Source organism: Schistocerca gregaria, chromosome 1 (assembly GCF_023897955.1).
Source record: "Schistocerca gregaria isolate iqSchGreg1 chromosome 1, iqSchGreg1.2, whole genome shotgun sequence".
Taxonomy (NCBI): Eukaryota; Metazoa; Arthropoda; class Insecta; order Orthoptera; family Acrididae; genus Schistocerca; species Schistocerca gregaria.
In genome coordinates this window covers 671333483-671348655 of record NC_064920.1, presented here as the reverse complement: position 1 = coordinate 671348655, position 15173 = coordinate 671333483, and positions in this window count along the sequence as shown.

The window sequence follows — 15173 nt, the reverse complement described above, 5'->3', positions numbered from 1 at the left end:
TCTTTTCCACCAGCCAGCTACCCTCCTACATCTTGCACTTGCCTCAGGCATCTGCTCCTCCACCTCCCTTTCGGTCCAGTTCATGCTACTGCTTTCTCTGTACATCCATGTCAACCGTTCACTAGGCAATCTCATCAGCATGTGTGGTCCCAGTAATACAGTTAGATAACACAGGCCGACACTACTCCCACAACACGCCTCTCATGCAAGGCAGGCTACTCATTAGGAGTTTGAAAAACATTTATTTGCCCCTGATCTACAGGCCGCCATGCAAAGCAAGCCGATAAGGCGGACTGATACTACTGCAACACAACACATTCGTCTTGCAGGGCATCCTATATGTCATGATATGGAAAATTGTTTCTTACCATTGACACATAGGCTGACCTGCAAAGCAGGATGATTTTTCAGACCAGTACTGTTACCACACAACATGCTTGTCATGCAGGGCAGCATACATGCTAGGTGCAAGTTGAACAGAAAGTAAGTAAATCTAACAAGTAATATATTGTAAATACACAACTTTCAAAGTGTAGACGATAAATAAAATCGTTTACACAGAGCAGTTGCAGCATCCAGATTGCAATCGATGTTCTTAAAATTATGCCAATTGAAAATGTAAAAATGTATTACACCAACTGAAGATGAACGGAAGTCCGAAAACAGTGTTAGTATAAACAAAACTATGTTACAGAATGAGATATTCACTCTGCAGCGGAGTGTGCGCTGATATGAAACTTCCTGCCAGACCGAGACTCGAACTCGGGTAAGTGCTCTACCATCTGAGCCACCCATGCACGAATCACGCTCCATCCTCACATCTTTGGAAAGTAGGAGACGAGGTATTGACGGAAGTAAAGCTGTGAGGACGGGGCGTGAGTCGTGCTTGGGTAGCTCAGATAGTAGAGCACTTGCCCGCGAAAGGCAAAGGTCCCGATTTCGAGTCTCGGTCCGGCACACAGTTTTAATCTGTCAGGAAGTTTCAAAACTATATTAGTTTCTACATGTTCAGAGGGTGTTCCGAATCGGCAATCATTCGTTTAATCTAGGAAAATCGCTTGAGTTGCTGTTGAGAACTCTATTGAGTACACTATCAGTTTCAGCCTTTACAGTAGGTCATTTTCAAGTGGTTCCTAAAAAGTTGTGCTATTGAGAAATGACGCCAATGTTTTCAGAACCATTTGAAAATGATCTAATGTAAAACCTGAAACCAGTACTGGAGACCAACTGGAGTGATTTTCATTAAATACATGAAAATGTGTAAAAAGTTCTGGTTGCTGTATTTCTTAAGGTAATATAATCCATATCCACAGAGCTCAACGACGAGTAAAACAGATAAATTAATGCTACAGAAGAAAAGAGGTTTATGGTTGCAGTTCCAAGAGAGTATCTTGCAAGACGAATGAGGTGACATATTACTTACTGCCATATACTCTTGTGAAAGGAGCACGACGGGAATATGAGGCAAATTGTAATTGAGATGGAGGCTTCACGACAGCGATTCTCACCAGGCAGATGGGACGGGAGAAGAAGGAAGCAATAGTGCTATCACAGGTATCCTCAGATAGAGATGATGTTGTGCTTTTCGGAGTCTAAGTTCAGATATCAGATGCAGAAGTAGAGAAATTAAACGCGGCAGACAGGTGTTGAACGACCAGTAATGGAGCTTGTTTTAAGCCTGCGACTGAGTCCCACCTTCTTTATCGAAACGATTCGTCACCCAAGGCACTACAGTCTGCATTTACTTCGTTTATGCCACTGCCACAACAGAAAGACATATTTTTAAGAGACTACAGCGCGTGTTTTTAATTCCGCCTCTCTTGTAAGCAATAATAGGGAGATCTATCATTGGTGATCTACAACAGTAGTCAGCCAGACAGCTGGCGGTGTGTGCGTAGGGTACTACTGGCATCATTACTTTATTCTCTCTTCCCCTGATCCATTCGCGAATGGCAGGTTGGCAAAATGATTGTCGGTAAGCCTCTGTATTAGCTCTAATTTCTCGAATTTTGTCGATGTTAGCATTTAGTGAGATATGTAGTAAAAGCTCTACGTACTGTGGTGATCGCTCATCGTAGCGGTTTCCTGTTTTGGATGAGTCGAACCACTCTAACGTGAGGCCACGTAATGTTGACCGATCGCAGTTTATCAGCTTCATTTCAATTAAATTCACATTACTCAGCTACAGTATTAAAAACCGCGAGTGACGCGACAGCAGGGTAATGCGAGTAGCGATGCGTTGATAAACAGTCATCCATCTCCGTCTTTCTCGTCAGGACGCGTATCTGCATCGTATAAATCTGCATATGCCATACTCTATGTACTCGTTCCATTAAGTACATTTTATTCACAAGAAATAATTATTGGATATTCGATGATAGGATAGAGACCACGGCCAAGAATTCATCTCGAAGCGCATGGCCACCAACAGAGCTCCCAGTATACTCTGCGAGTCTAGCGAGTAGCCAGGGCAGCCCTAAACGCAAGAATTGCCTGCGTTCAAAGGCAAAGGCCGTGTGATGTTACGGGCCCCTAAGGGGCTGGCCACTGTGGCGAGGTCATCAAAATGCCTAAGCAGGCCACACGCGTAATGATAGGAAGGAGTACAGGACTATTCACATATTCAAACGAAGAAAAGCTAAGAAGTTGTCAGTTATTTCGCCTTTTTTTGATGGTAGGGAGAAAAAAGAGTCTTGAGGAATGGCCAGGGAATACGCCAATGCACAATAATTATAATGAAATGACGGGCTGCATTTAGTGCTGAAGACTAGAGAGCGCTCCTTCCCTTCCCTCCAAAATCATGCGAAAATTCCTGTCACAGTGCTCAGACATTAAAGAGAGGTCACCAAACTTTTTTCAGGGTTAGCACACAATGGAGACAGCGAACTGTGTTATCGCAGATAGCCTCTTACTGTAAATATTCCTTCCTATGTCTCCAGTGTCCACTAACTTATCTGCTTTTCGATGTTCCTACAACTAGCTAGCCTGATAACTCGTACGTGCTGCTGTAGAACCGTTTCAGTAAATGTAAGAAGTTAGATAATGTTTTTACTTTGACAGTGCGAGTCTGTAGTCTCCATAACTGCCTTGTGGACTGTATCGCTAAACAAGCGAAATTTTAAGAATATTTCCATGGTATTCGCTGTGGAAAGGCCTCTCTCTTGAAAAACAGGAAAAGAATGGAGGGGATTACGACAGCCCAAGAGTTTACCGGTCGAAGACGCGTCAATGCTGACAGACGAGGGGGCACCGGAGTTGTAATCCCATTACCAAGACAGGCCGAGTTTTGTTAGCTTGGGAGCCTTCACACAGCTGGCGCGCTGCGACGAGATTTTTTAGCCGTAAGACGACTGGGAAACTGCACAGTGTCATATAATGGAGCACTACCACCTCGTCAGTGCATCTTGACGAGTTTTCAACACATCTCGTTATGTTACATTCACTTAAGATGCAAATATCTTAGAACAGATTTGATCGTGACATAAATATGAGTTGAAATAATTTATTGTGACCACTTGTTACACCGCTATTGATTGTAAATAGTTTACACATTGTTATTATGTGTATTTAGCTATGAAATGATTGTTCTGTACTAGTTAAGATCTTTGAATTCTCAGAAGAAAATTGGAAGTTTATGATGTATATATTGTAAAAATGTAATAACGTTTGAAAATAATGAAACTTCATAAAATATGTATGCTAGTAAAAGAGAAATTGTACTTTGAATACTGGTTCATACTTAGGGAAGCTGTATTATATAAAGGAAAAGTGTAGGGAACCCCCTCCGCCGCGGAAGGTGCTTGGCACGCGGTGGAAAGGTTGATTTGGCGGTCAATGTGGGAGACAAGACAGAGAGCACATTACGCAGACAGTGGCTAGAAGTTGTACAGTCAATACCATGGGTGCCAAGTGAGGCATTCGGAAGCCAATTTATGTTGAAATAGCCTTGGATGTGGTTTCGGGTGTAATATGGTGCTCTTGTATTATAGAATGGCTCTAAAATGATTAATACGTCGCCAAGAAGAAATCTGAAAAGAGACTTAAACTGCAAGAAGTAAGACCAGGTAGATTGAACTGAATTAATACACGGCCAAAGGCCTCGCACAATACTTAAAACTAAAATGACAATCACAGTCTACAACAAACAGAACAAGTGGTGCTCAGAAGTGTTCCAAGGGTCGGCTGAGAAGCTAGCTCAAAAGTAAGGTGAGGTGAGACAGGCAGCCAAGAACTGAAGTTAAATACTCGGATGACAGCCCAAACTAGGGATGACCCAAGAAGGACCGATCAACAATTTAACCAATTTCCTTCCGTCCAACCTACGTCACAACGATGGACAATATCAGCTGAGGACGAGGATACGAGCATAACTATGTCTTCAGAAATTGGCGTCTAAATACAGCCAAGGGAACAATAACCACTCTAAGCAAAATATGAACCAAACAACTGGAAAGGCTGTCGAACTGCACACTGTGCCGGACAGAAACAACACGACGAGGAAAGGCACACTGCCGGAAAGCTATGCTAACGAACAGGGCAGGCACTGGGGCGTTAACGGCCACAGGTCAGAAAACACCGTTGGTGAAATTCAGTAAGAGTCAATTTAATAATTAATCACAATATAGGAAGACAGCTGCAAGATTTCGCTGACTCCATCATACACTGATGCCAGCCCGAACGGCCCAGGGAGCAGCAACCCGCAAAATGGTACGAAGAGATGTCGCAATAGCTTAGGCTTCATAACAGGATAACTTGTCACCCAGCTCCAGCGTCCAGGTTCGGTGGGCAACGAACTTTGTCGCTCTCCCAGCTAGAGCCTCACGATCCGGCAGGGCGTGCACGCCGCCAGCGGTCCTGGCCTGGCCTTGCGCGGCAGAGACTTCCTCACTGACTGATTACATGCAGCACGCAGACAGCACTAAAATAGCTGCTCAGTAAAAACCACGCGAGCTACACACGGTTCCACGAAACACTCCCACAAACAACTCGAACAATACTAAAACCAGTGACTGTGGAACAACAAGGACGAATCACATGTCGACACACACAGAGAACCCAAAAGCGGTCGGCGACCAAATACACGTCGTCCGATGAGACGACCGACCGAACGACCAACCAAGATAGTCCCCACTCAAGTCATGTGTGTCCGCAATAGTCGGGCCAGTTATGACTGTCCGGATCTCACTTCTGCTCCGTCCCGACTCAACTCCCCACACACAAAGACCTGGAAATACTAGCGGCCGCTCCAAGGATAGTACGAGAGTGCTCTTATTGATAAGCGCTGCTGCTGCCTCTCATGGGCAGGCAAACCAGCAACTTAGTGATGTCAGTACATCCAATAAGAACCGGGACAGCAGTACTGCAAACACAAGATGTCAAGCAATAAACAGCCCAACACTAGCTGCGCACGGCTCATACACTACAATGTCTGCTAACAACCTTAACCATGAACAACATTACTGTATTATGGTGGCCGTTCTACCAGTCAAGGAGAAATGCAATTCTAATCATGTACATAGCCGTCGATGGTGTGTACGTGTACGAAGTTAATTTGGCATCCGACCTTGTCTTCTGGGTGCTACAAGTTTCTTGTCAGGCGGTGTAACTTCGTGTTGATAGATATGTCAGCTGCTGCAGAAAAGTCGTAAACTGATTCCAACCCCTTAAAATCAATTTGAGCGTAACGGTCTCCTCCCCCGGTGAAGTGTCAAGTATATAACCCACAAAAAATTCAGAATGACTTTATGTTCTTCATTGTTCCCAAAATGACGGTTACATCTCAGAGACCTGATCTATGACTGAAGTTTCATGGTTGAAATAAGTGGTTAACGAAAGGTTTGACAATGTATTGTATCTAAAATGTTTCCTCCTCTCACAGTTATGAAAACTCTTAGTGAATTTCTGTATAGAGTGTCTACAGCAGTCATTAGCACCTGATCTATTATGTTACAGTCTGGCTCTTACATGTTATTCTGGAGATCGGTAATGCAACATATGATTATCAGAAATTTTATTTATTTTCTATTAAAGAGACTGCTTACCCTACGCTTGTTCGTCCTCTTCTGGAGTATTGCTTCGAGGAATATTGGGACTCAGTTACATAGGGAGAATGACCATCGCAATAAAATGCGATAAATCAAAGCTCACACTGAAAGATCCAAAGGTTCGTTTCTCGAGAGTGCCATGGTAGAAAAATAGTAAGCAGGTGACTCGACGAACCTTCTTCCAAGCACTTAAATGTGAACCGAAGACTAGTTATGCAGGAGTAGATATAGTTGTAGCTATTCACCAAATAACATTGTTAATTCTTTATTTTCATTTATCTTTCCTTCCTTTTTTGTCTTTTATCCCGTAACTTCACGTGGTCAGCACGTTAATTTACGTATCTTTCTTTCGCCCTTGCTCCCGTTTCTCCGGAATGAATTTGTGTACTCTGTCTTCTCTGTCTGTTTGTGTCTATTGTTATCCCATTCGAAAGAATGTGAGCGTTTTCAAAATGTTTGGGAATCGTATAAGCGAGGCGGTACGTGGATGCCAGCTCGTTGTCATAAATATTTGTGGAAAGTAAAGGAGAATTTTGATTTTAAACGTAATAATAAACAGGACTGCAAGATTTCTGTGCATGCAAGTACTTTCCTTTTTTTTTTTTTTGAGTCTCCATTGTTCTGACTGCTTTGGTACAGCCCGCCACGAATCTCTCTCTTGCGCTACGCTCTTCGTCTAGAGTAGCATTTCCCACCAGACGTCCACAGGTATTTGCTGGATTTCTTCCAAACTTTAGCTTGCCGAACCGTTTTATCCTCTACAGTTCCCTTTAGTACTGGAGGGTGTTTCAATATGTCCTAACATATGTCCTATCATCTTGTCCCTTACTCTCGTCAGCGTTTTCCATATATTCCTGTCTTCGCCGGTTTCTCAAGGAACCTCCTCATTTCGCATCTTAACAGTCCACTTAATTTTCAACATTATTTTGTAGCACAACATCTAAAACCCTTCAGTTCTCTTCTCTGCCTGTTTTCCAACTGTCCATGCTTCAGTATCATGCAGTGCTGTGCTCCAAACGTATATTCTCAGCTATTTGTTCCTCAGATTAAGGTCGGCATTTGATTCCAGTAGACTTCTCCTGACCACGAATGTCCTTTTTTTCCTGTGCTAGTCTGCTATTGTTGTCCTCCTTGCTTCGTACATCAGAGACTATTTTGCATTCCAAGGTAGCAGATTTCCTTAACTGGGTCATCTTCGTGATCACAGATTTGGATTTTATGTATCTCGATATTTTCATTTTTGTTCCTCCTCACAAGTTTCGGTTTACACTCCAGCCATACGCTATACTCATAGACTGTTTATTCCGTTCAACAAATTCTGTAATTCTTCATTTTCACTGACGAAATCAATGTCATCAGCAAATTTTATTAATGACATCCTTTCACCTTGCATTTTAAACCCAGTCTTGACTATCCTTTATTTCCGTCATTGCTAAAAACTGGCTCTGAGCACTATGGGACTTAACTTCCGAGGTCATCAGTCCCCTAGAACTTAGAACTACTTAAACCTAACTAACCTAAGGACATCACACACACCCATGCCTGAGGCAGGATTCAAACCTGCGACCGTAGCGGTCGCGCGGTTCCAGACTGTAGCGCCTAGAACCGCTCGGCCACCTTCCCTCATTGCATATTTTATAGATTGAACAGTAGGGGCGAAAGTCTGCATCCCTGTCTTACACTCTTTCGGTTTTGGTCTTCCGATCTTATTTTCCCTTCTTGGTTCTTGCAAATATTGTACATCACCCGACTTTCTCCACAGCTTATTTCCTCAAACTTTCTAACGTGTGCAATATATACGTCTTTGTAAGATCTTTTTTCAGACGCTAACTTTAGTGTTAGAAGCTAAGTTAAAATTTACCCTATCATTCTTATTATGATCTGTAGCCCGAAGTTCAGTTTGATGCAACTTTACTCGATCGTCTGTCCGTGTAACCCTGAGTATCTACAACCACCTACATCCATTTGAACCTTCTTACTATATTCATGTTTAGATTTACCTCTAAACCTTTAATCTTTATTCCACCCTAGCCCCACCTACACATCCCTCAATGAACAAATCGCGATGTCTTGTTGCCTTAGTATGTGTTCTATCAACAGATTTCTTGTTTTAGTCCAGTCGTGCCACATTTTTCTGTCCTCAATTTAATTTATTACCTCACCATTAGTTATCCTGTCTACACATTTAATCTTCAGCATTCTTCTTCAGCACCAGTGATAATTTATTGTAGTTAGTATCTGAGAAATATGTAGAACTTGATTTAATATCGAAATACGTAAATCCCACTACAGAATAACTGAACTACGCGGAAATTTAATTTTTAACGGAAATATGTGGAGTTCCTCAAAAGATTAACCGATATATCAAAAAAATTGTCTGTGAGATAGCAATCAATTTACAGTGAAATTTACATATACTATCTACCTACAAAACAAATGACTCAGATTAAGATGTTAGCCCTCAGTGTTGTTAATCTTTATCTTTAGCAGCTGCAGCAGCAAGTCGTATACTCCTAGCTCACTCATTTGTTACATAGTTTATTTCTTAATTTCTCTGCGTGTTTTTGGTACTTGCATTGTTTAATTCATAAATTTCGGGCGTATTATAGTACTTGAGAGTTGTAGCATCGCGTTTTTAATACCTGAATAGTATAAAATCGCGTAGTCTCCTTCCGCCGCCAAGCAGTGTGTCAGCAGTGCGCAAGTAGCAGCATTACTGCATTTACTAGGCACTCTTGTATTTTAATAACTGTTTAAATTTAGTGTCAAATTATTTGTGCTCTCTGTAGATTAATTCAGACGTTCTTAGCACTACAGTTTTGAGCATGGATAGGGACTGCAACTGCTGTGTTCGGATGCAGGCTGAGTTGGCATCCCTTCGCTTCCAGCTTCAGGCAGTGTTGGCTTCGGTCACACAGCTTCAGGCTGTTGCCAATGGGCATCACTGTGGGGTCCGGATGGGGGTTTGTCGGGGACGGCCAGCTCGTCCCACGCATCCCCCGATCGGACTACGACTGTGGCTACCCGGGATACTGTCCACATTGAGGCTGATCTCTCACCTGTGGTAGAGTGGGAGGTCGTCTCGAGGTGTGGCAGGGGGCGAAAGACATTCCGGAGGGCTGAACGGAAGGCCTCTCCAGTTTGTCTGACGAACCGGTTTCAGGCTCTGTCTCCGCCTGATACTGATGTTCGGCCGGAGATGTCTGCTTGTCCTGTTCCAGAGGTTGCACCTCAGTCTGAAAGATCCGGGCAGTCGCAGAGTGTGGGCTTACTGGTAGTTGGGAGCTCCAATGTCAGGCGCGTAATGGGGCCCCTTAGGGATATGGCAGCAAGAGAGGGGAAGAAAACCAATGTGCACTCCGTGTGCATACCGGGGGGAGTCATTCCAGATGTGGAAAGGGTCCTTCCGGTTGCCATGAAGAGTACAGGGTGCACCCATCTGCAGGTGGTCGCACCAATGATGTGTGTTGCTATGGATCGGAGGAAATCCTCTCTGACTTCCGGCGGCTATCTGATTTGGTGAAAACTGCCAGTCTCGCTAGCGGTATGAAAGCAGAGTTCACCATCTGCAGCATCGTCGACAGGACTGACTGCGGACCTTCGGTACAGAGCCGAGTGGAGGGTCTGAATCAGAGGCTGAGACAGTTCTGCGATCGTGTGGGCTGCAGATTCCTCGACTTGCGCCATAGGGTGGTGGGGTTTCGGGTTCCGCTGGATAGGTCAGGAGTCCACTGCACGCAGCAAGCGGCTTCACGGGTAGCAGGGGCTGTGTGGCGTGGAGTGGGCGGTTTTTTAGGTTAGATGGCCTCGGGCAAGTACAGAAAGGGCAACACCTTCAAAGGGTGCGGGGCAAAGTCAGGACATGAGGGGACCAAGCAGCAATCGGTATTGTAATCGTAAACTGTCGAAGCTGCATTGGTAAAGTACCGGAACTTCAAGCGCTGATAGAAAGCACCGAAGGTGAAATCGTTATAGGTACAGAAAGCTGGCTGAAGCCAGAGATAAATTCAGCCGATTTTTTACAAAGGCACAGACGGCGTTTAGAAAGGATAGGTTGCATGCAACCGGTATGGCGTGTTTGTCGCTGTTAGTAGTAGATTATCCTGTAGTGAAGTAGAAGTGGATAGTTCCTGAGAAATATTATGGGTGGAGGTTACACTCAACAAACGAGCTAGGTTAATAATTGGCTCCTTTTACCGACCTCCCGACTCAGCAGCATTAGTGGCAGAACAGCTGCGAGAAAATTTGGAATACATTTCACATACATTTTCTCAGCATATTATAGTCTTAGGTGCAGATTTCAATTTACCAGATATAGACTGGGATACTCAGATGTTTAGGACGGGTGGTAGGGACAGAGCATCGAGTGCCATTATACTGAGTGTACTATCCGAAAATTACCTCGACCAATTAAATAGAGAACCGACTCGTGGAGATAACATCTTGGACCTACTCATAACAAACAGACCCGAACTTTTCGACTCTGTAAGTGCAGAACAGGGAATCAGTGATCATAAGGCCGTTGCAGCATCCCTGAATATGGAAGTTAATAGGCATATAAAAAAAGGGAGGAAGGTTTATCTGTTTAGCAAGAGTAATAGAAGGCAGATTTCAGACTACCTAACAGATCAAAACGAAAATTTCTGTTCCGACACTGACAATGTTGAGTGTTTATGGAAAAAGTTTAAGGCAATTGTAAAATGCGTTTTAGACAGGTACGTGCCGAGTAAAACTGTGAGGGACGGGAAAAACCCACCGTGGTTCAACAACAAAGTTAGGAAACTGCTGCGGAAGCAAAGAGAGCTTCACTTTAAGTTTAAACGCAGCCAAAACCTCTCAGACAAACAGAACCTAAACGATGTCAAAGTTAGTGTAAGGAGGGCTATGCGTGAAGCGTTCAGTGAATTCGAAAGTAAAATTCTATGTACCGACTTGACAGAAAATCCTCGGAAATTCTGGTCTTACGTTAAATCAGTAAGTGGCTCGAAGCAACATATCCAGACACTCCGGGATGATCATGGCATTGAAACAGAGGATGACACGCTTAAAGCTGAAATACTAAACACCTTTTTCCAAAGCTGTTTCACAGAGGAAGACTGCACTGCAGTTCCTTCTCTAAATCCTCGCACAAATGAAAAAAATGGCTGACATCGAAATAAGTGTCCAAGGAATAGAAAAGCAACTGAAATCACTCAACAGAGGAAAGTCCACTGGACCTGACGGAATACCAATTCGATTCTTCACAGAGTACGCGAAAGAACTTGCCCCCCTCCTAACAGCCGTGTACCGCAAGTCTCTAGAGGAACGGAAGGTTCCAAATGATTGGAAAAGAGTACAGGTAGTCCCAGTCTTCAAAAAGGGTCGTCGAGCAGATGCGCAAATCTATAGACCTATATCTCTGACGTTGATCTGTTGTAGAATTGTAGAACATGTTTTTTGCTCGAGTGTCATGTCGTTTTTGGAAACCCAGAATCTGCTCTGTAGGAATCAACATGGATTCCGGAAACAGCGATCGTGTGAGACCCAACTCGCTTTATTTGTTCATGAGACGCAGAAATTATTAGATACAGGCTCCCAGGTAGGTGCTATTTTCCTAGACTTCCGGAAGGCGTTCGATACAGTTCCGCACTGTCGCCTGATAAACAAAGTAAGAGCCTACGGAATATCAGACCAGCTGTGTGGCTGGATTGAAGAGTTTTTAGCAAACAGAACACAGCATGTTGTTATCAATGGAGAGACGTCTACAGACGGTAAAGTAACCTCTGGCGTGCCACAGGGGAGTGTTATGGGACCATTGCTTTTCACAATATATATAAATGATGTAGTAGATAGTGTCTGAAGTTCCATGCGGCTTTTCGCGGATGATGCTGTAGTATACAGAGAAGTTGCAGCATTAGAAAATTGTGGCGAAATGCAGGAAGATCTGCAGCAGATAGGCATTTGGTGTAGGGAGTGGCAACTGACCCTTAACATAGACAAATGTAATGTATTGCGAATACATAGAAAGAAGGATCCTTTATTGTATGCTTATATGATAGCGGAACAAATACTGGTAGCAGTTACTTCTGTTAAATATCTGAGAGTGTGCGTGCGGAACGATTTGAATTGGAATGATCATATAAAATTAATTGTTGGCAAGGTGGGTACCAGGTTGAGATTCATTGGGAGAGTCCTTAGAAAATGTAGGGGATGGCTTACAAAACACTCGTTCGACCTATACTTGAGTATTGCTCATCAGTGTGGGATCCGTACCAGATCGGGTTGACGGAGCAGATAGAGAAGATCCAAAGAAGTGCTGCGCGTTTCGTCATAGGGTTATTTGGTAACCGTGATAACGGCACGGAGATGTTTAGCAAACTCAAGTGGCAGACTCTGCAAGAGAGGCGCTCTGCATCGCGGTGTAGCTTGCTCGCCAGGTTTGGAGAGGGTGCGTTTCTGGATGAGGTATCGAATATACTGCTTCCCCCTACTTATACCTCCCGAGGAGATCACGAATGTAAAATTAGAGAGACTCGAGCGCGCACGGAGGCTTTCAGACAGTCGTTCTTCCCGCGAACCATACGCGACTGGAACAGAAAAGGGAGGTAATGACAGTGGCACGTAAAGTGCCCTCCGCCACACACCGTTGGGTGGCTTGCGGAGTATGAATGTAGATGTAGATGTAGTCTCGCAAACAATCACTGTACCAGAATTGTCATTGTAATTACACAGGAAATGAACATAAAAACTATAAACACTAATGCATCTGACTTACTGACAAAACTGCTTGAAAATAGACGAGACAGCACTTCCATGAAATCTTCTACCGGTATTATGCCTCTGAAGTGGTATGACAATTCCACAAATAGACTCTGACAATCACTGTACATTACAGTGGACACTAACATTGATGGTAATTAAATTTGTTGGCCCACTTGTGAACACAGAACTTATTACTATTAGGAATAATGGTGTGACTGTCACAAATCAAATTTCATTAGGCATACTTGCTGTGTGCATTGCAAGTCGTTTTTTTTTACCAATTTTCATGAGAAATGCTTCTCAGTACACAACTCGCGATGTGCAATGTGAGTGAAACAAACAGTCATGAAAGTAAATGAAAATGGGGAACTAATGTTAACAACTGATAAATGAGAACAATTCCCAAGTTTAACTGTGCTTGATTACGCCATGGCAACAATACACCAGGCCGGCCGCGGTGGTCTCGCGGTTCTAGGCGCGCAGTCCGGAACCGTGCAACTGCTACAGCCGCAGCTTCGAATCCTGCCTCGGGCATGGATGTGTGTGACGTCCTTATGTTAGTTAGGTTTAAGTAGTTCTAAGTTCTAGGGGACTGATGACCACAGCAGTTGAGTCCTATAGTGCTCAGAGCCATTTGAACAATACACCTCTTTGAAGAGTTCTCACACGTAGGCAAGTTAGTAAATTATTTTTTAATAACTCTCCTGTGTAAAATTGGCTTCCCTGACACTTGTTTCAACTAAAAGAGAAAACCATACGTGCATTATAAGATTCCTACAGCAAACTTTAACCATACATAATGTTCTAACAATAAGAAACTACGAATTTACAACGACATAAAACTGGATTACCTTAAAAGTTGGCTTATATCATACTCCCATTAAATATTAATCTCATTTGATCATTATCTTTCTTCAAAACACATTACAAAATCTTTTGTAAATAATGCTGCCTCCACTACACGTCAGGCCAGCTTCCATCCTTTTCGAACCGAGTACATGGGCAGACTGTCAGTCACATCATACTCTCTGCTTCCTCTTACCAACATCTCTGGTCTCAAACTCACTCTTACAAAGAATATTGTTATATTGATACTATAGAAATTGAGTACATTTATCAAATTAGCAAATTCATTCGCATTTATGTCCAAAAGCTTCCTGAAAATCGTTATGGCAAATAGAACAACCCCATTTCAGCACCCTTCACCTATTAAACAAGAATTTTTCAGAGCGATTTCTGCTGATACAATAGTAGGAGGCACACAAAAAGTCTACAAGATAAACAGTCACAAAGGTATGCTATAAAATGGTGATTACAAATATTGGGGCTGGGTGTCAATGTATACAAAAGATCAGTGAACAGGTACAAAGTGATACAAATGTGGTACTAAATTGAAATACATGCAAACAAGTGAACAAATCTTCCAGTAATAAGTCATGTTACATGTTTGTCATGATACAGAAGACATGGCATAACAAGATGCTTTGTGTGGTAAATAGTAATCTAGCTCAGGCAAATATAGTGGTACAAAAACATACAGTTTTACAATAAGTTACAAACTACGAGTACAAATTATTAAAAGAAACATATACCGAGAAGAAAGAATTCCTGTCAATTCATGAAGTAAAAATATGAAAATATTTAATGCAACAAGGTATAAGACTTTACAAAGCAGTTACAATTGTTTGTTCAAATATTTAAGAACATCTTATGAAGACAAGTGAATATTCTCGTTAGTTCAAAAAAAGCAAAAAATATACACACATCTATAGTATGGCAGAAAAATGCTTAGACTTGTCTGTACAAAATTATTGAGAAAGCCTATGATGACAACGTCATGCAAGGGAAGTAAAAAAGTATAACACCAAACTGTCACTTGCATCACAGTTTTTTTACCCACAACAGATTCTTACAAAATACTTTTTAACTCATACTGCCTCCACTACAAGGCAGGCCAGCTTCCATTCTTCTCAAACCAAGTACATTTCCAGACTGTCCAACATGTACTGTTACAACACACTCTCTGACTTACTGTGCCCGACATCTCTGGCCTCAAATAAAGTATTACAAAGAATGTGGTTATATCGATACTACAGAGACTGAGTACATTTAACAGAATAGCAAACGCATTCACGTGTATGCCAAAAAACTTCTTGAAAATCGGTATGGCAAAAAGAACAGCCCCCTTTCACATCATATTATTTTGTTCTCTTATTGTCTGAAGGCTACACCCGCGAACAGTATCTTCAGAAAAGACTGCCTGACACTTGTATTTATATTAGTATTATTGAGAAATGATTTTCTTGTTATTTCTAGTTAACATTTCATTCCCTTTTTATTTCGGCCCCCATCAATTAGTATTCTGTCCAAATAACAAAAGTGATCAAC